The sequence below is a fragment of the Paroedura picta genome, chromosome 4, assembly GCF_049243985.1.
Source record: "Paroedura picta isolate Pp20150507F chromosome 4, Ppicta_v3.0, whole genome shotgun sequence".
NCBI lineage: Eukaryota > Metazoa > Chordata > Lepidosauria > Squamata > Gekkonidae > Paroedura > Paroedura picta.
Window position 1 is genome coordinate 111,508,757 of NC_135372.1, and position 20,350 is coordinate 111,529,106.

Consider the following 20,350-nt stretch of genomic DNA (forward strand, 5'->3'; position numbering starts at 1 on the left):
GATCTCCAGGAATCCAGGCAGCCATCCATGAGGAGATAGAGCTGGGTGTCATCAGCATATTGATGATATGCCAGCCCAAAACTCCGCACCAACTGAGCCAAAGATGTTAAAATGTGTGGGAGAGATCACCATGCCCTGAGGAACTCCACAAGGGAGCCAATATGTACATGACAACTCCTCTCCCACCGCCACCCTCTGGGTCTGATTATGGAGAAAGGAGTGTATCCAGCTAAGAGTTGTGCCCCGTATCCCTGTCCCAGCAAGGTGGTGGGCCAGCACTTTATGGCTGACCACATCAAAGGCAGCGGACAGATCTAACAGAATAAACACGACACGCCTCAATCCAGCTGCCAACAGAGATCATCCATCAAGGTGACCAGCACCGTCTCCACCCTGTTACCAGGACAGAAGCTGTACTGATATGGGTCAAGAGACGATATAGGTGATATGACCATATATGGTCACGTTGACCCATCCCACCTTCCTCAAATGGCCAATGATGGCCTTGAAGGGGGTGGGAAGGGGAGGGGCCCCATGTGGGTATGTACAGAACTATGCTTCCCAACCATATTCTGCATGATCACACCAATTCTGAGGTTTCTTGAAGCCTGAAGAATGTTTCAGAGGGTTCTCAATGGTAAAAAAATTGAAAAACACTGTACTATAAAAACAGCCTCCCTCCACCTTACTAGAGTAGACAAATGGCCCGCAGTGTCCAGTCAAGATAGAAATCTCTAGGAAGTCTGTTTATAACCTAGTTAAAACCATATGGGTTCCAAACTTTTTTCTTGTTTCTGTAAAAATGCAGACCTGGGTAGGTAGTTCTGGTGAAGAAATATTTAGTTTTATTTTGGATGCAAGTATTTCACCCTGTGATAAAGGTTTTGTTGCACTGGCATTTTTGGTCTGTGTAGCTTTATAAAAATGGCTTCAATAACTTTACAATGCAGTCCCCAAACAGTTACACCTTTCTGTATTGCCAAACCTTAATCTGTCTCCTGAATTCATGATGGGGGAATTAGGAATTCTAGGAGTCAGGTAAGCAATGTGAGAGAGGCAACAAGCGAGATACTCCACCAGCTTATATGAAGAGAGTAACTGGTCAGGAATCTCAGGCAGAGGCAGGTCTTAAAAATTAATTAAAAGGATTTTTATTAAAACAAATATAAAGGACTCTAACAACATATATTCAATTACAGATGAAAAGTACAGCGGTGATTATATGTGAGAGAAGTTTGAGTTTGGGTCATAGAAAACTTATAGTTCCTGTCCGACAAGAAGAATGTAATTCCAGAAGCAGTGGCCCACCTGCAAACTGGGTTTCATGTAAGTGGGAACCAAACATAAGAACAGAGATGGATTGTCTCTGTTCTAATTCTTTTGGCAAATTTTGTATCTTGGGGGCTAGTGGCAGGGTATGGAAGTCCTGAAACAATGTCTGACACGATGAATTGAGCAAGGTCAAAGAAATGGCGGGTTCATTAATGGGTGAACCGGTCCTTGTTAAAGAAACTTTAATGGGCTATTGGGGAACCTCCAGGGCTGATGTGAGGCTCCTGGGTGTTGGCCACATCTGCATTTTGGCTGGAAGGGGAGTCCAGGTGTGACAGACACTCTATTAATGGGATTTTGATATGCCAGTGATTAAGACTATGAAGAATAAGAGTGAGATAATACAGGGTCATTGATAAGATTAGCCAGTGGTCCAGGTGCTGTCCTATTCCTTTGTTTCTGTTGTGCCAGGATGGGGGAAAGAGAGTACTGCTCAGCCTTTTTTGTGCAAATGCATCACTCTTGTGATGGCCAGAAAACCTCTTGGGGGAGACAGGCTTCACGAAGAGCCAGCGTTTGGGTTATTTTTGACACCCAAACCTTTCTGGATAGGCTTCCCTTGGCCTGACCTGTCTTGCTTACGGTGAACCAGAACTAAATTAAAGGATTGCAGCTGCTTCCCTCTTTGCACCGCATACTTGGGGTATATCATGTGGGCTTAGAAGAATTTAACTATATTTAGGATTAAACTGTTAAGGAGTAGCTGATGTGAATTAAAATAGCCTCGAGTGTTCTATGCTTATTACTCTATGAGACCCACTCAGCTAGTAAAATTGTAATGCATTTATCTACCATCTGTTTTTATCCCAAATCTGCATCTGTTGAAATGGTGCAAGCATGTATGAGTTTTCTTCCCGCTTTCTTGTAAAAGTGTAATGTTAAGTATCAAGAGGAGCCTGCCTATTTTCATACATCCACAGACTTTGCAGAAGAATGAAACAGTCTTCCTTCTAGCTCTCCTTTTTGCACGCATGGGGCTGTCATTCAGCATATAAGTGGTAAAGACACTGCATTTCTCAAGTGTTTGGTTAGACAGCACATTATTCTTTGGTTGAGGATTTGTGCAGAATTAAGTTGCTGTGCCTTGAGGCTGGGTTGAAGGCCACATCTCTTTTATTACAGTGCTTTGACCTTCCTGGAGACCACATATGTCCTCTCAAAGTTAAGATGAGTCATGTAAGGTTCTGTATGGTGTGTGCTGTATTTCAACATCATGCTTGCCAAATGCTTTGGATTTCAGGATTTGCGATTGTGCTTTCGTCTTTTCTGACCACCAGCCTCTTCCAGAATTGCAGTTCTTTCTTTTCCTCTCTTTTTCTCATTTGGCAGATAAGATCAAAAAGCAAAAGATCATTTGCTGCCTCTTGCAGTCATTGATGTTCCTTTGGAATCGGGCTGAATTCAGGGTGATTTGTGATCATTCTGGCCATAGACACAGTCAGGCGGAAATGTACAGCCACCCATGATGTCCCACTACATCAGACAGCTTGGCCAGCCTCCCTCTATCTGGTTAGCCTAAGCCCCAAAGCAGGTACCACTTGTAAAAAGTTCTACACTGTGCTCTGTGCCAAGCCACTTGCACAGTTATGCCCTGCCATGTGCAGCTAGACATGGTGCATACTGTCCATTGGGACAGAAAAGATCCCAAACGCTAGGTGGCAAAGTCCCCATTAAACCAGTTTAAAAAGCTGCCAGGTGATCCCTTCAGGACTGTATGTTTAGCCCAACATTAGCTAGCAGGAAGAAGAAAGTTGGTTCTTATATGCTTTTCTCTACCAGATGTAGTCTCAAAGCGGCTTACAATCACCTCCCCTTTCCTCTCCCCTGTGAGGGAGGTGAGGCTGAGAGAGACCTGGTATTACTGCTCAGTTAGAACAGCTCTATCAGTGTTATGACAAGCCCAAGGTCACCCTGCTGGTTGCATGTGAGGGAGGAGCGTAGAATCAAACCTGGCTCACCAGATTAGAAATCAGTGCTTCTAACCACTACAATAAACTGGTGTATTACCTCAATGGAAAACGTTCTCAGAAGCTGGCATGAGAGGCCTGCCTAGGCAGTGGCATTTTCAAACTGTCTCCTGTCCCCTCCCCCTGCAAGGTATCACATTAGCATTCGCTGGAGTTTCACGTACCTCTGCCAAGATCACAGCTGCAGAAACCCATGTCCTTCTCTCACTTGATTAAGGTTGGCATTCCCTGGGTTTCAACCAGATTGTTATTTCGCCTTCAAATGGCCAATTCAAAGTTCAGTTTCAATGCTAAGCAATGATTTTCAGGATTTCATTCTGTATAATCATAAAGAAAGTGGCTCGCAAGCTGTGATCAGGATACTGCTGCTTCTCCCCAGCCTCCAAGGTCCCAGCTAAGAGTTAGAACAAGGGATGATCCAGGGATCCCCCGGAATTACAGCTCATCTCCAGACTAGAGAGATCAGCTCCCCTGGAGGAAATGGCTGCTTTCAAGGGTGGACTCCATAGCATCGTACTCCAAGGAGGTCCCTCTCCACCCCAGATCCCACCCACTCCTCGCGGTTCCTCCAAAGTGCCCAGGTATTTTCCAGCCCAGAGCTGGCAACCCTAGCTAGAATACATGTTCACAAAATTTAAATTGGGTAATTTAAAAATTCACTTTTCAGACTTTTCGAAAAACTCTAAACTTTAGGATTTCACTGACTTTTTAGAGAAGAATGTTAATAATCATATTTCTGAACCTTATATGCTTTTCTGTCTCTTCCTAGATGTAAAATTGGGATTGCTACAATATTGCTGATCAGATGGCTGTGGGGGGAGGGGGTCTTACCTAAAGAAAGAGAAAGGTCCAGGCCTCATTGCCAGCATCATGCAGGAAGTGAAACAATCATACCAGTATTATCCAGGCAATGCTCTGGGATTTGGACAAAAACTCTATGGTAGAAGTCAGTTTTACTAGAGAGCTTTTGCCCAAATAGCAGAGAATCGCCAGGATGTCACAGGTGTGATGATATCTCTTCCTGTGTAACACCCATGTTGAGGTTTGGGCCCTTCCCCTTCTCCAGGTAAACCCCCCATTCCCCACTTATTGTCAGAAGGGACCTAGCAATCCTGAGGAGGGCAAAGTTAGGGGAGGAAAGGAAGTACACCTGGCAGGAATGTGCTCTCTAGAGCAGTGGTCCCCAACCTTTTTATCACCGGGGACCGGTCAACGCTTGACAATTTTACTGAGGCCCGGGGGAGGGGGTTAGCCTTTTGCCGAGGGACGTCACCACCTGAGCCCATGCTCCGCTTGCTTTCCCGCCGCCTGCCTGAGGGGGAGCCCCAGCCACGACAGCCGCTGGAGAGCACCAAAGGGAGGAGGAGAAGGAGGAACTGCGGCCCGGTACCGACTGATCTTCAGACCGATACCGGTCCTCTGATCAGGAGTTGGGGACCACTGCTCTAGAGCACATTTCTCTTCTAAATTCTTAGGAACTGCCATTTCCTGGCGAGAAGGTGATATCTGGAGGTCAGTTGGAATTCCAGGAGAACTTCAGGCTCTGCCTTGAGGTTGGTAACTCTCAGTACAGTGCCTTGGTACAGGAGCTTGAAAAACAGGACAGTAGTTAGAGAAGAATGCAGTTCTACAAAGCTGAGCTTCCTTTTGCCAGAAAAGGAAATAAGATCTCTCTAGGCCTGTTGTCTTGTATAGCTGTCATCTGATAAGCAGCCTTTGGTTCTTTATACACACAAACACCCTAGATTAATTCATTTGAGGAGGCTGGGGCATTGGCTTCACAATTCTCCCCTGCTGATACTGGCTGGAGCAGATACCGGCTGTAAACTTTTTCTTCCCCTGGGTGGTTGCCAATGACCTTTCCTGAGTAAGCAATTACATCAGGCAGGCCAGGGGAGGGGGGAGGGTTGGCAAGGCCCACAGAGGCTTTGTGTGGCCTCTGTGCTTGGGGCTTAGCCAGATGTCATGGCCTGACAGAGTACATTGGGAGCAGAGCTGGGGCCAGCCTGGCAGAGCAAGGTGACCAGTTCATCCTCAAAACATGCTGGCAGAAAGATAGCTTTAATGCTTCCTAATGCTGTCCTGGCAAATAGATGGGGAAGAAATGGAGGTAGTGACAGATTTTATTTTCCTGGGCTCCAAGATCACTGCAGATGGGGACTGCAGCAAAGAAATTAAAAGATGCTTGCTCCGGGGGAGGAAAGCTATGGCAAATCTAGACAGCATCCTAAAAAGCAGAGATATCACCCTGCCAACAAAAGTGCGTTTAGTCAAGGCTATGGTATTCCCACTTGCAATGTATGGCTGTGAAAGTTGGACCATAAGGAAGGCTGAGTGTCAAAGAATTGAGGCTTTTGAACTCTGGTGCTGGAGAAGACTCCATCGAGTCCCTTGGACTGCAAGGCAAACAAACCGGTCAGTCCTAGAGGAGATCAGCCCTGACTGCTCCTTAGAAGGCCAGATCCTGAAGATGAAACTCAAATTCTTTGGCCACCTCATGAGAAGGAAGGACTCACTGGAGAAGAGCCTAATGCTGGGAGCGAATGAGGGGAAAAGAAGAAGGGGACGACAGAGAATGAGGTGGCTGGATGGAGTCACTGAAGCAGTAGGTGCAAACTTAAATGGACTCCACGGAATGGTAAAGTACAGGAAGGCCTGGAGGATCATTGTCCATGGGGTCGCGATCGGTCGGACACGACTTTGCACTTAACCAATGCTGGTTGCCAACCTCCAGGTGGGACCTGGAGGCCTCACAGAATCATAACTGATCTCTAGACCACAGAAATCCATTCCCTTGCACATAATGGCAATGTCAGAAGGTAGAATCTCTGGCAACATGCTGAGCTTCCTCCCCGGCCCAAATTCTGTCCTCCCCAGACACCACCTTCCATCCTTGAGGAGAAGCGTAAAGTTCTCCCAAAATTACAGCTGATCTCCCAACTAGAGATCAGTTCCCCTGGAAAAAGGGACAGCCTTGGAGGGCGGACTGTGTGGAATCACATTCCTGCTGGACATAGTCCCTGCCCCAGACCCCACTTTCCTCCCCCAAATCTACAGGAATTTCCCATTCCACTGTTGGCAACCCTATTGTGAGCTGAGATATTTATGTGACTTAGCCTCTTTCCTGCATTCAGCATGTCAGTTTAATTAATTAATTAATTGTCTACTGCAAATATATTGCATTTTGCTCCCACAAAGGTGGTATCTCAGAAGATCTACCATCCAGGCACCATCCAAACACAGCCCTGCTTACTTCTGAGTTTGTTGTTTTCACAGGATTGTGTTTATGTGCTGAAGCAATTAACAGCTGTTTGGCCACAATGCGACCTCAGACCAGACAAACACCATTCATGTTCTTGCTGGGCTAGTCAGAAGTAAAATGTGGCATATTGGAGAAGCAAAACGGAAAGCAATATCAGTACTGAAAGCTGCATATTCACTCCACCTGGTAGTGGTGCTCCTTAGTTTGCCTTTTCTATAATACTGTGATCTCCAACATGACATTTTTGGGTGTGATGGTGCTCATTTGCTTCCACCTCAAAAGGCCTTTTATCTTGGCTTTCTTCTATCTCACTGGAAGGAAAGGTAGTCAAAAGACTCCAGGAGGAACCACCTTTTGGTCTTTAGGGAGGACCAGTTCAGATACAAGTACCCTGATACTGCTTGTACTGCAACCTCCCAATACTTGGTAATTCCCCATGGCAGACATTTTGTAATGATGCCTTTGCCTGCTACCCTTGTTCAGATTTCAAATGTTCCACAGGTTCCACAAGATGAGGACACCTGCTGTAATGAATCAAGGACTTATATTAACATACAAACAAAAACTACTAGTGCTAGAGTCCTTTGCAGTCTTCTCTCAGTTTTTGGCACTGGAACCATATTTACGCATAACTTCAAAGTACTAGTGGCCTTCGGTGGTTGACCTTGATTGCCTTTCTCTGGCTTGGGTTTCAGTAGGATACAGTATGTCTGGCTTTCATTTTGCATGGTTCTTCTGCAATGCAACCCCCCCCCCCCAATGTTGCCCCACTGGGTGCAGGAGGCGCCCAGGAGGCCGAGTGTCTGGGGCCCATTGGCACCTAGCTCTGCCCACATTCCGCCCCCTCTAATTTTAAGACCTCTTTTGTAATTAGCAGGCTGAATCCTGTTCCGAGGAGAGATGGCTTCTGCCGCTGGTAATGGGAAAGCGGGAGCATGAAAGTCTATGTGAGCATCTGTGCATGGTGGTCCTGTTTCACCTTGCTGTGTGCTCCCCGACTGCTGATCAAGGGGGAACTGATGTCACTTTCTGCTGCCACAGACATTTAACAAAGACAATCCCACTACCATGTGACCAGCAAAAGATGCTCTGTGCCAATCCCACAGCCCAATGGGTCCAAGACCGCATCAGTCACATGGACCGCAGCTAACCAGAGCCCCTTCCAGTGAGGCTGAAGGCACACACCATTTCCTGAGAATGGGTATTTCCACAATAAACAATGATGTTTTGCTGTAAAATAAATACAAAAGTAAAAATGTTATTCAAAGGTGATTGCTGTGACTAAACCTACAATGACAATTTTTGGCAGAGACAGTGATGTACTTCATCCCATTAAGAAACAGGCAGCCCTCCTCAAGGCTTCTTCTGATAAGACCAGATGTATATGCCAGTAAGTTTAAATAGCTGTTTTTCAGGCTTGCTTTTCAGTTTCCTGTTGCTTCTGACCAACACAGCAACCCACTTGACTCTATCAGTTCAGTAGTAGCTGTTACCCTAATATAGGTAAAGGTAAAGGTATCCCCTGTGCAAGCACCGAGTCATGTGTAAAGTCAAGTGTAAAGTCAAGTGTAAAGTCCTGCATCTGGGTCAGAAAAATAAAAAGCATGCCTACTGGATGGGGGATACGCTTCTAGGTAACACTGTGTGTGAACGAGACCTTGGGGTACTTGTGGATTGTAAACTAACCATGAGCAGGCAGTGTGATGCAGCGGTAAAAAAGGCGAATGCCATTTTGGGCTGTATCAACAGGGGCATCACATCAAAATCACAAGATGTCATAGTCCCATTGTATACGGCACTGGTCAGACCACACCTGGAGTACTGTGTGCAGTTCTGGAGGCCTCACTTCAAGAAGGATGTAGATAAAATTGAAAGGGTACAGAGGAGAGCGATGAAGATGATCTGGGGCCAAGGGACCAAGCCCTATTAAGATAGGTTGAGGGACTTGGGAATGTTCAACCTGGAGAAAAGGAGGTTGAGAGGGGACATCATAGCCCTCTTTAAGTATTTGAAAGGTTGTCACTTGGAGGAGGGCTGATGCTGTTTCTGTTGGCTGCAGAGGAGAGGACACACAGTAATGGGTTTAAACTTCAAGTACAACGATATAGGCTAGGTATCTGGAAAAAAATTTTCACAGTCAGAGTAGTTCAGCAGTGGAATAGGCTGCCTAAGGAGGTGGTGAACCCCTCACTGGCAGTCTTCAAGCAAAGGTTGGATACACACTTTTCTTGGATGCTTTAGGATGCTTAGGGCTGATCCTGCGTAGAGCAGGGGGTTGGACTAGATGGCCTGTATGGCCCCTTCCAACTCTATGATTCTATGATTCTATGTCTGACCCTTGGGGTGACGCCCTCCAGCGTTTTCTTGGCAGACAATACGGGGTGGTTTGCCATTCCTTTCCCCAGTCATTACCATTTTACCTCCCAACAAACTGTGTACTCATTTTACCGACCTCATGGTCAGAGCTTCAGACAGCATGTCGGCTGCCTTACCACCCTGTGCCACAAGAGGTGGCAAAACTGTTGCTCTCCAGATGTCCCTGAGCTAGAATTCCCAGCATAATGCTGGCAGGGGCTCATGGGAATTGTAGTCCATGGACATTTGGAGAGCCACAGTTTGGCCACCCCTGCCCTAGTACAAACAGTCCACTGAAAAAGCTCATGCTGCAAGTCAGTGAGTACCTCAAATGCTACTGTACACTTAATCGTCCCTGCTATTAATTATGATGCCTACTATTTTGAAATGTATCATAGTGCTGTCACCTTTCTCCTGGGGTTAATGAGACCGGTTTTTAGGTGCCTTGCTGATTGCTTAACAGGTAATTATCAAGCTCTGGAAAAGTTTCCTGGCTTGCTTCAAGATCTTTGGAGGTGCAGAGGTGGCTGGGTTTAGCAGATCTCCCACATCTGCTGAGTCACAAGATCCCTAGCAAGAAGCAAACCCGGCCCTGCTTAAGAGGCCGGGAGGATTTTGTTCCTAGTCAGTTCCTAAAAGGAAGATTCAGCGTTTTCCTTTCCACATCCTCCAGGAACCAAGGTGCAATACAGCGATAGCGACCTAAAATAATTAGAAACTATGCAAGCAGCATGAGTCATAGCAGGTGCACATAAAACCTTCTGCAGCTATGGGTCACCTTCCCAGTAAAAGGAATTTCCTTGGAAATTCATCCACAAGTGAGAGACCAACCCCCTGACCCCCAGTTGCTGCCCAACAGCAAGGAGCTTTCTACTGATCAAAGGACAGAGCAACCGTTGGGGAACTTTGCATGCCATCACTATGATTTAAGGTCACCTCAGTTGTTTTCAGTTGAGCTATATGTTCTCTCTCTTTCTGTCTTACAAATGCCCCCTTCTCAAGCCTTCAGACCATGTCTTACCTCTGTTGAGAATTTATACCAGATGTGGTTGACTAGCACACCAAGCTCCTCAGCAGCTTCTGCCTGTCCCTGAAGACCTTCTCTTCTCTATGGGGTTTGCTCAGAAAACAAGCCCACCACAAAGAACCACCGTTTTAAGGTTTGTGCTGCTTTTGTGCATATGCAGGGCTACTAGTAGTTTATGAATTGTTACAACTTTTAAGGCACTTGTGTTCTGATTGTGCTTTGCTTTGTAATGATGAACACCCCATTCTGTATCTAAGTTAGAAACTGTCCATCTGAGAGCACAGGTGTGTGGCGATGGAAAGAGAGGCCTTGAGAGTTCAATGAAGCCAAGGGGCACTATTTATGGGGCACCCAGTTCACTTTTGTGACAGTCTATGCACACTTGTTGTGGTTGCCATGCATGAAGGATATCAGCCTCCGACTGACCTGGTGGTATCTAGCGCTACAGCTGTTAATAGGGATGCCAGCCTTCAGGGGAAGCCTGAAATTATGGCTCATCTCCAAACAACAGAGATCAGTTCCCCTGGAGAAAATTCCCACATAGAACGTAGACTGTATGGCATTACTGAAGTCACATCCCTCCCCGTACCCTGCCTTTTGCAGGCTCCACTCCCCAAATCTCCAGTTCTTCCCTACCCAGAGCTGGCAACCCTAGCTATACACCATTACAGTACTGCATAGAGCCAGAGGGGCCCATCTTAATGGTGGCCCTCCCCCCAGAGGGGGGTTTGTACCAGATGGGCAGGCTGAGCCTGGCTGTGGCAAGGACTACAGGGCCCGTGGCCAGGGGATCCCACTAGTGGCCAGCCTTGGCATCTGGATTTTGATGTGCTGATCGTGGTGCTGGCCAAGCAGGGAGTGTAGCCTGAAATGCACTCCATGGGCCATGGATGGATTCTGGCCTCTGCTGCTCTCGGCCTGTGAGGGCCTGATTGGGCTGGCAGGAGGAGGAGGAGGTTTCAGGGGAGGGACCAACTGTCAGGCAGGGACCTAGTGGCGATAATAGAGCAGGCCTGTGTGTGGCTGGTGGAAGAAGAGGGAATGGATGCTTTGGAGCTGGCCTGGGCGAGTGCGACAGCAACCTAGGGTTTCCAGCTCTGGATTGGGGAATACCTGGAGACTTTGGAGTTGAGTTGGGAGTAGGTGGAATTTGGGGCAGGGAGGGGCCTCAGGGGAGTATAATGCTATGGAGTCCCCCCTCCACAGCAGCCATTTTCTCCAGGGGACATAATTGCTTTAGTCTGGTAATGAGCTGTAATTCTGGAGGATCCTCAGGTCCCACCTGGGAACTGGCATCTCTAAGCCTGCTGGGGCCAATAAAGGTAGTTTCGTGTACCCTACTGATATCCAGAGTGCCAATTTTTCCTCATGGAAGGTCCACCCACCCTTTTTGAACCTGCTGTGACCAGGTACCTTGCAAGTAAGCCAGGAGACGTCTGCCCCAGTGTGGCAGCATGTTGGCCACGTAGGCCTGGCAGACCCCTTTCCAGATCTGCAACATGGAGGTAATAATGCTGACCTACCTAACAGGATTGTTGTAAAGATTTAAACAAGATCACATGAATATTAGAAATGGTAAATAAGTAGCTTGAAATGTGCCATGAAGAAATAAATCATGTAATAAAAACTTCTGGTTGTGATTGCTTCACTATGGTAATTACATGAAAGTTTGGCAGGTAGCACTGCCTGGGGACTGGGTGGACAGAGGGTATTGAGGTTCCCAAAGAGGGAACTAAGGGTCAAGGTATGCAGGTCTGGTGATGCCAAGCTCCACCTCATTGGTCATTTACATATGGAGAGAGCCGGGAATTTCCCCACTCTCCCCAGAGTCTTGCTTTGGTGACCTTTGCTCAGTCTTGGGGAGCGTCAATGCCAAGGCCCCAGGGTGGATGGCGGCATTACTATGGTAATGCGGTCCCTGAGCCAGGGAGAACACTCACAAGCCGTGTCTAAAGGTGTGCCAAGGACCTAGGAAGCTGTGTTTGTCAAAGGGATATTCACATGATACTCCCCAAGGAACCAAGTTGCTGCCTCTGAGAAGCACCTGGCCATGGCAATTAGGAGCCAAGTTGGTTTGCGCTTTTTAGATTACAGTACATGGGAAATGTTTGCACTTACTCAAAGCACTCACTCACACACACACACACACACACAACTCAGTGGCCCTTGCCCACCAGAGGTGTATTAGATTCAGGTAGGTAGCCATGTTGGCCGGGAGCAGCAGAACAAAGTTGGGACTCCAATGGCACTTGTAAGATCAATTTTTTTTTGTGCAAGGTATAAGCTTTCATGTGCACATACTCACACTCAGATAAAGTGGCACAACATCTTCAAGACTTACATACAGGTAGAGAGAAGGTTTAATTGCCAGGAAGGATGGCGAGAGTGAAGATGTTGATACAATAGGGTATGGCAGCAGCTGAGACTGGATCAAGGCAGTAATCAAGATCTGTGTGTGAATTGCCGTAAATAAACATACAAATACAAGAGTTGACAAACAGACATGAGAAGACATTTTAGTGCAGTGTCAGCCCAAAAGTCAACAAAGTTCAACTCATCAGCAGGAACTGGGAGTCTAGTTATGTCCAGATGCACATGCCTTCAGTTCTGGGACATATTTCCTTAAATGTTATGTTATAGGCAGCGGTGTGTGTGTGTGGGGGGGAGGGGTGTAGTTACCAGGAGGGGCTAATTAGAACAAAGATGTATAAGTGACTGAGCAATAAATACAGCTAAATTGGAATAGCACATCTGGTAAGATTTGTAAATAATAGCAAATTGGCATACAAATAATAAAGGAATAAACAATAGAAGTGAAAACTGGTTTTGAATCCAGTGCCCCCCCTCCCCCAACAAACAAACAAACTCGATTTCTGGGTATAAGTGAGAATTGAGAGGTCTAGCACTTGTATGAGATAAATGCTGTTTACTGCCTTAATCCAGTCTCAGCTATTCTCATGCATCTTCACTAAAAATTAAACCGCCCACCCTCTCTCTACCTATATGTAATGGTTGATGATGTTCTGTCTCACTGTATCGGACGAAGTGCACACACAGAGAAAACCTTATAATTTGGATATTTATATTAATTAGACTTCTATCCTGCTGCTCCTGACTCAACTGGCTTGCAGCAGCTCACAATTATTAATACCAATACAATTCCAATAAAAACAATACAAATAAATATCACTGTACATTACCCTACATAAAACAGCATCAGGTGCTTATACTAATAATACCTCTCAACTCACCAGCATGGTTCTGTGATTTTTATAATGGGAGTGCTAATATATAGAGGGGGGTATTAGATAGTAATCACCCCCTGGCCTCAACCAAATGCCCAGCAGAAGAGTTGTGCAGCCTCTGCAGAACTTCCATCAGGGCCTTTAGCTCTTCTGGAAGCTTATTCTACCAGACAGGGGCTACAACCGAAAAAGCCATGGCCCTGGTTGAAGCCAGGTGGGCTTCCTTTGGGCCGAGGACCACCAGCCTATTGGTATTTGAAATGCAAGGCATTCTCTGGAGAGCATAGGCAGACAGATGATTATGCTGGGCCCAGACCATGAATGGCCTTAAATATTAAAACTTTGTTAGTCTTAAAGATGCCACTGGACTCAAACTTTGTGAAGTCTGTTATATAAGTTATATAATAATTATTTGTAGTTTATGCATGCAGAAAGCACATACACATATGTTGCATCTTTCTTAGCTGTTTTTAATGGCTTGCTTCCACCCTTAGGATGATTTTACGAGTATTATTTTTTGCTACTGGATGCTGTTTTATGTTATTTTTATTATGTGTTTGCTTGTTTCTAAATCATGGCTTCTATAGCCCATTTTTCATGCTGATTTTATTGTACTGTTTTATTTCTCAGATACTTCAGGCAGGTTTCTTGAAAGACACCATATAACTGTTTAACTAAAAATAAATGAGATACACCGTGAGCAATCTTATTGTCCTGTGGTTTTGGTGTCTTGTAACCCCAGCGTCGTATCAGTATTGCTTCAATCAATCAATTTTAATTTTACGGCCATTTAGACCCAAATTTTATCACTGTGGCTTAGCCACTGCACTATAGTTCTCCAGCCAGCACAGGAAGTCTATAAGGTTATTGCTCAGACAGTATATTAGTAATCTACAAGTAGGGGCCTATGAGGAATTGACAGGGGACAGAAATCCATCCTCCTCACTGCCTGGGACCAGCCTCAGTGCTCTGTCAGAGGTGCTTCTCATTTTCCCCACTGCTTCTGCTGTCCCGCTCTTTCACTGAGCCACTCCTGCTCTGCCTCTGCCTGTTTAGCTCAGTTTACTTAGCAACACGTCTCCTAGCCTCTCGCTCACCCCTACTCACCACTGCCCTACTTACCTGCACCATCTCCCATTTCCTCCCACTCACCTATCTTGCTTGGCTGAAGGCACCACTCTCCACCTGCTCATCAATGACCCGTTTACTCTCTCACCTCCCTAGTGGTGGCAGCAGGGCCTCTCTTGGATTCTCCACCTTTGCCCTATTCACACACTCACTCAGACACTCACACTGCCTGCCTTCCTGCCTGCCCTGCTTGCTCATCCATTTGTCTCCCTGGCAGCAGCTGAGCGGTTCTTAGCATTCCTGCCACCTCCTCCTTAATAAAAATGTCTGCACAGATCTCATCACACAGTATTTGTGGTTTACATTGAGTTTGGGCTACTTTTTAAAAATCTCCCCCTTTTTTCATTTTCAGATTTTTCTTCAACCCCAGGCTGCTCCCTGGAGTTCCCCAGGTTTGCAAGGCCGAACTCTTCTCTGTACGTGGCCCAGAAATATAGTTTTAAAAATCCACGCCATCTTTTCTATCAGCAGACACCAGGCAACAAAACTCTGTAAAAGTTCAGAAGCAAGACCAATCTGCAAATAAGTACACCAAATATTGTTTGTTTACGTACCTACGTAGTTACGTAGGTACGTACGTACATATGTATGTATCAGATTTTTTTAATGCCACCCTTCCCCATTGACTAAGGGCTGTTCATATTAGAGTCAAAACAATGAGAAGATCATTCATTCATTCACTCACATTAAAACATTTAAATACTAAAATCCAGATTGCATTAAAACTCAGGAGCTCACTGCCTCCTCTCTAATGGGGGTAGGGGGTGGTCAGGTGCTGATGATGTGGGCTGTGTAATGTACCAATGCTGTTTTCTGCATAGCAAGGCCTGTTGATGGTATTCTGTGGGGCTCAACCATAGGCCTGGTGGATCAGGTCTGTCTTGCAGGCCTTGAGGAGCTAGTTTACGTCCCGCAGGGCCCTGATTTCCCCAGTGAGGACAGGCCTAGGAAACTGGAAGCTCAGAAGGAATTAGATCCTTCCTGACTGAAATGGCGACAGCTAACTGGAAGCCTGAATCAGAAAGACCTCACCAGAATTCTACTGCAAAGAGAAACTGTAGGGGTTAAAGTACACAAAACATTGTGTTTTACATTTCTGATGCCTGGGAATTGTTCGTCCATCCAGTTACTGGAGATTGTAATCAGTGACGCTATATGTTGCTTTTTGCTTTGTCCTTTAAGCCGTGTACTAAGCATTTGCCAATATATCATAAGGGGATTAAAGTAGAAAGAAGGAAGTAATTGTATTTTTTTAAAATAATATCTTCCACTTCCCAGCCTGACAATGGGTGAAAAGACTCAGTTGCTTCCAGAGTGGGCCTTGATATGAACAAGTTGCCGTAAGAAATCCTGAACTTTTATATGAGGTCAAGGTACTTCATTCTTCTTCCCCCTCTGCTATTGGAGTCTATAATACAAAAGAACACAGGATGCTTTGGGAAATATAATTGGCTTGTGGAACTCTCTGCTATAGGATCTGGTTAATTTGAATGCCACAAACAGCTTTTCTGTTTGTGGCACTGATAATATGCAAGTTAAGTTGGTCCTTGCAGAGGCATCTGATAGGCCACTACTAGAAACAAAAAACTAGACTAGATCCAGCAAGCTTGTAAAGGCAGATGTTATAGGAGGCCATGCCACAGGCCCAGGAAGGGCCAGGCACAAGCCAGTAGCTCTTTTTGGTATTTTGTGGATTCATTGAAAAATGCAGAGGGAGCAGTTCTAAGTAGAGAGATGTGGCCAGCTGGCCTGGCTATAGGAATGCCGAACTAGATCTAAAGCCCCTCAAGGTCACAGGATGTGAGGAAGACAGAGCACCAGTCCCTGCATATGGAAGGAGCAATGTTTTCAAAGCTGCTCTGGTGGTGGGATTCTTTTCTGGTCATTAAAAAGATATTTCTTCCCAACCCTTTCTGAGCTGGGTAGCGCAGGCTAACCCGGTTTCCCCAGCTCTCCTAAACCAAGCCAGGTCAGCCCTGGTCAGTCTTTGGAGGGAAAACCAAGACGTACAAGAGTCATGATGCAGAGCCAGGCAATATAAGCCGCCTCTGAATGTTGCTTGCTTGAAAACCCAGGGAGGTTGCCATAAGTCAGCTGCGACATGATGCCAAAACAAAAGCACCAGCCCTTGCTCAAAGGCTCAGCATTCTCCCATCACAGTTTAGCCCCACAGCAGCTCTGCCGTATCAGTCCTTAAGAAACAATGATTAAGCCAGATTTCCCTCATTGCTGAGTTTTAATACTTTTAATAACTTTAACGGAATGCTCCATGTTGGTTCTCTTTTTTGGAGGGAGGGGGGTCACTGAAATATTCATTGTCCTCACGTAGAAACGTGGATCCTTTGTCCGTTATAGAAGAAGCACTTCTGTGCTCAGCAGAACCCTAGCCAGAAGGCTACAGAGAATGGAGACCTCAGGTGACCTCTCTTGATCCCATTTCTTCTAGAGTCCCCAGGAGCCACTCTGCTGTGTTTGTGATCCAGACCTTGGCCAAACAGAAAAGGACAGCTCCCTGGGCTGTTTGTTCTTCTCCACCCACCCTGTGCTGTAAACACAGCCTCTATGCTTGGCGGATAACAGGCAGGGTCATTGCCCTCTGGAGACACACGGAGTTCTCTGGGAGGTCACTGAGAGGTGAGGCCACACGGCATCGCTCTCCAGAACTATCTCCCACACTGCAAGATGGTCTGACTGGTTGCCACTCCCGACTGCCCGGTTAAATGGAAAGCAGGAGCTCCGTCCAAGACAGGGCTGCAGGGCTTGGGAAGCAAGGTTTGCGAATTAAAGTTAAAGTGGGTGTTTTTGTCATTTTTTAAAATAAGCTCCCTGGCTGGGCTCCTTGACTTGGGCAAATGTTTATTCATTTAACTTTTATCTCCTCCCTACTTTGCGGAGTTCAAAATGGTCTTTTATTCTCATAACAACTCTGTAAAGTAGACTGAGTGATACTGACTATGCTGAGGTCACCCAAAAAGTTCAGGACAGAACTTGATGCTGGTTCTCCTTATCTGGGTGGTCTAGGCTAGGTATGTCCTGTTTTGATTCCAGTAGCCCTAGTTAATTCTTGGGTGGGAGACCGCCAGGGAAGTTCAGGATTACTACAGAGAGGCAAGCGATGGCAAACCACCTCCGAACGCCTCTTGCCTTGAAAACCCTATAGCAGCCTTTTCCAACCTTCTAACCCTGGAGGAGCCCTGAAATAACTTTTCAGGCTTCAAGGAGCCCTGGAAGTGATGTCAACTGGCCACACCCCTTGCCACACCCCCAGAAGTGACACCACTAACAGGCAGGCTCAAGAACGGGGAGGGGGGGGAGACAGGAGGAGGTTTGAGCTGGGAGTAAGCATGCAGGCTCTGCCCCTCTCCCGGGCACAGAAACCACGAGAGAACTCAAGCTCAGGAGGAGGAGTAATAGAAATGGCCAGTTCCCTAGCCTGTGGCTGAGGTCTTTTAGGCGGGTGGGAAAAGGTCACAGTTCCCTTCTAGAGCTCCCTCAGACCCCTGGTTGGGAATCCCTGCCCTATAGGGCTGCCATAAATTGGCTGTAGCTTTCCATCATCACCACTACCATCCCAGTTCTAGTCCAGCTCTCTAAACTTTATGCCATATTGGCTTGTGCAGGTTAACACAATAGTGCAAGAATTCATAGAGATGGAAGAAAGGAACCAAGATCAGTAACAGGCTGCCTGTCAGCTGGGAATGAAAAGAACCCTGACTACACAGCACTGTTTTGCTTTGCTGGCTGCTCCAAGCACCCAGTGCCTGGCCTCCTGCAGAAGCCAAGCTCGCTGTATTTTGCCCTGTGCTTGAACTCATCCCAGGCAGAATAATATCCCAGTTCTTACCAAAGCAATAAACTTGTATCTGGACTGTGCCACTACTAGCTTTAGGTCTGGGACTTGCATGATGGGAGTTCTTCCTCCGAAAACATTAAGGACATCTAGAGGAGTTGCCATGCAGGTAGGTTGCAAATCAAAGGACATTTGGTGGCTCCATTCTGAGAGCATCTCCTCTTCAATTTGGATGGGATTTGGGGGATTAACAGGCCGTGATGTGAGCAGCCGACCCAACTTAGCACCTCAGAGTCAGAACTAGCCCTTTTCCTGTGTCTGGTGATAAATAACAAACTGGCCTGGTTTGATTAGCAAATGAAAGCCTGTAAACTGCTTTGGGTCAATGGGGTGGTTGATAAACAGCTACCAATTACCATATGAAATAATCAAGAGCAGAGAAGTTTCATTCTGAAGAAAACATCCAGGCAGGCAGGCAGGGAGCACCTCACAGGCGCCAAGCCACCAACCGGCAGAGGTTGGGGGCTGGGGAATTTTCTGCTACTTTTCCAGACAGGTGTAACAAAGACGCCTTCATGGCCTCAGGGCTCGTTCGGCATGTCCCTGATTTACCTGAAATGACTACGTGCTCCTGAAAAGCTTGTGCATCCTTGCCAACCGAATTTGGTCCAAAGAAAAGTATCACATTACCTGCTTTGCCTCTCTCATTCTTTGAGATCTACACAAAAACAATGCCCTGCATAGCAAAAACATTGACAGTTACCGAGAGAAACAAGCCAAGTGTCAAGGGCTGTGAAACTCATAATTGGTCTGGAACAGAAGAGTCTCTGTCTCATACATTAGCCAGTGAACTCGAGAGCACATTTCTGACAGAGCTGGTGCCGTGTAGTGGGATCAAGATCAAATCTTGCTTCAGAGGTGAATGAAAAGAAAGACCAAAGAAACCTCAAGGAGTCCTCTGGCACCTCAAAGATTAACGGATTTATTTATAAAATCAGAATCCAGTAACACCTTTAAGACCAACAAAGATTTATTCAAGGCCTGAGCTTTCGAGTGCAAGCACTCTTCCTCACTCAAAAGCTCACGCCTTGAATAAATCTTTGTTGGTCTTGAGGGTGCTACTGGACTCTGATTTTATTGTGCTACTTCAGACCAATACAGCTACTCATTTGAATCTGGATTTATTGAGGTATGCTTTTTTTATGCGCCAGAGCCCATTGAACGGATACGCACAAGCATACACACAGAAACAATAACAGTAGAGTCAAAGAAAGACCATGAAAGACAAAGCTTTAAAGGTTTGTGATATTTCTATGCAAAACTCAGAAGCATACAAGATAAGCAAAGTCCAGTGGCGTCTTTAAGACCAACTAACTTTTATCCAATAAAATCAGAGTCCAGTAGCACCTTTAAGACTAACAAAGATTTATTCAAGGCCTGAGCTTTCGAGTGCAAGCACTCTTCCTCACTCGAAAGCTTACACCCTGAATAAATCTTTGTGGGTCTTAAAGGTGCTACTGGACTCTGATTTTATTGTGCTACTTCAGACCAACACAGCTACCCATTTGAATCTAACTTTTATCCAAACGTTCATAAAAGCTCACACCTTGAATAAAACTTTGTTGGTCTTAAAGGTGCTGCTTCAGACCAACATGGCTGCCCACCTGATTCTAAGGCTCAAGAAGGCAATCTTAACTAGTGGCCTGGACAGGAGGGGAGGAGGTGGTTCTTTGAGGCAGGCTTGTTTTCTAAGCAAGCTCCATGGAGATGACCCTAGTTGGGTCACAAGTGAGAAGGGGACAGACAGAAGCTGAGGAACTTGGTGTGCTAGTCAACCACATGTGGTATAAATTCTCAACAGAGGTAAGACATGGTCTGAAGGCTTGTGACAATGTTCTGATGCTTCAGACCAACATGGCTACCCATCATGGGGTGGTGCAGCAGTAGAATTGCCAGCTCTGGGTTGGGAAATACCTGGAGACTTTTGTGGTAGAGCCAGGAGTGGGCAGGTTTTGGAGAGGGCAGGGAATTCAGTGGAATATATATTTCTTTAGTCTGGAGATGAGTTTTAATTCTGGGGGATCCCCCAGGACCCACACAGGGAGGGAACAGAATGCTATGGAATCAAATCTCCCTCTGTACAGAATCCTGTGGGCAGGAATCCTTTCAAGAGGCCAGCAGAACAGCAATGGCTGGAATAATGTCAAGGAGGCTGAGAGGAGTGCAGTGGTTAGCGAGGCAGTC

The 20,350-nt window shown here is 46.2% G+C and overlaps 1 protein-coding gene and 2 long non-coding RNA genes across 4 annotated transcripts in view; 2 read left to right on the top strand and 1 right to left on the bottom strand.

Annotated features, from left to right (window-relative positions):
* LOC143836159 (uncharacterized) overlaps window positions 1–20,350 on the bottom strand; it is a 54,830-nt gene that overhangs the window by 31,814 nt on the left and 2,666 nt on the right. The window lies entirely within an intron of this gene.
* Window positions 1–20,350, top strand: part of GPR37L1 (G protein-coupled receptor 37 like 1) — an 83,789-nt gene that overhangs the window by 18,818 nt on the left and 44,621 nt on the right. The window lies entirely within an intron of this gene.
* Window positions 1,296–15,892, top strand: LOC143836158 (uncharacterized). The gene is made up of 4 exons (XR_013230529.1): window positions 1,296–1,326; window positions 7,871–7,951; window positions 9,919–10,076; window positions 14,669–15,892. It is a non-coding gene; the product is annotated as an uncharacterized LOC143836158 (long non-coding RNA).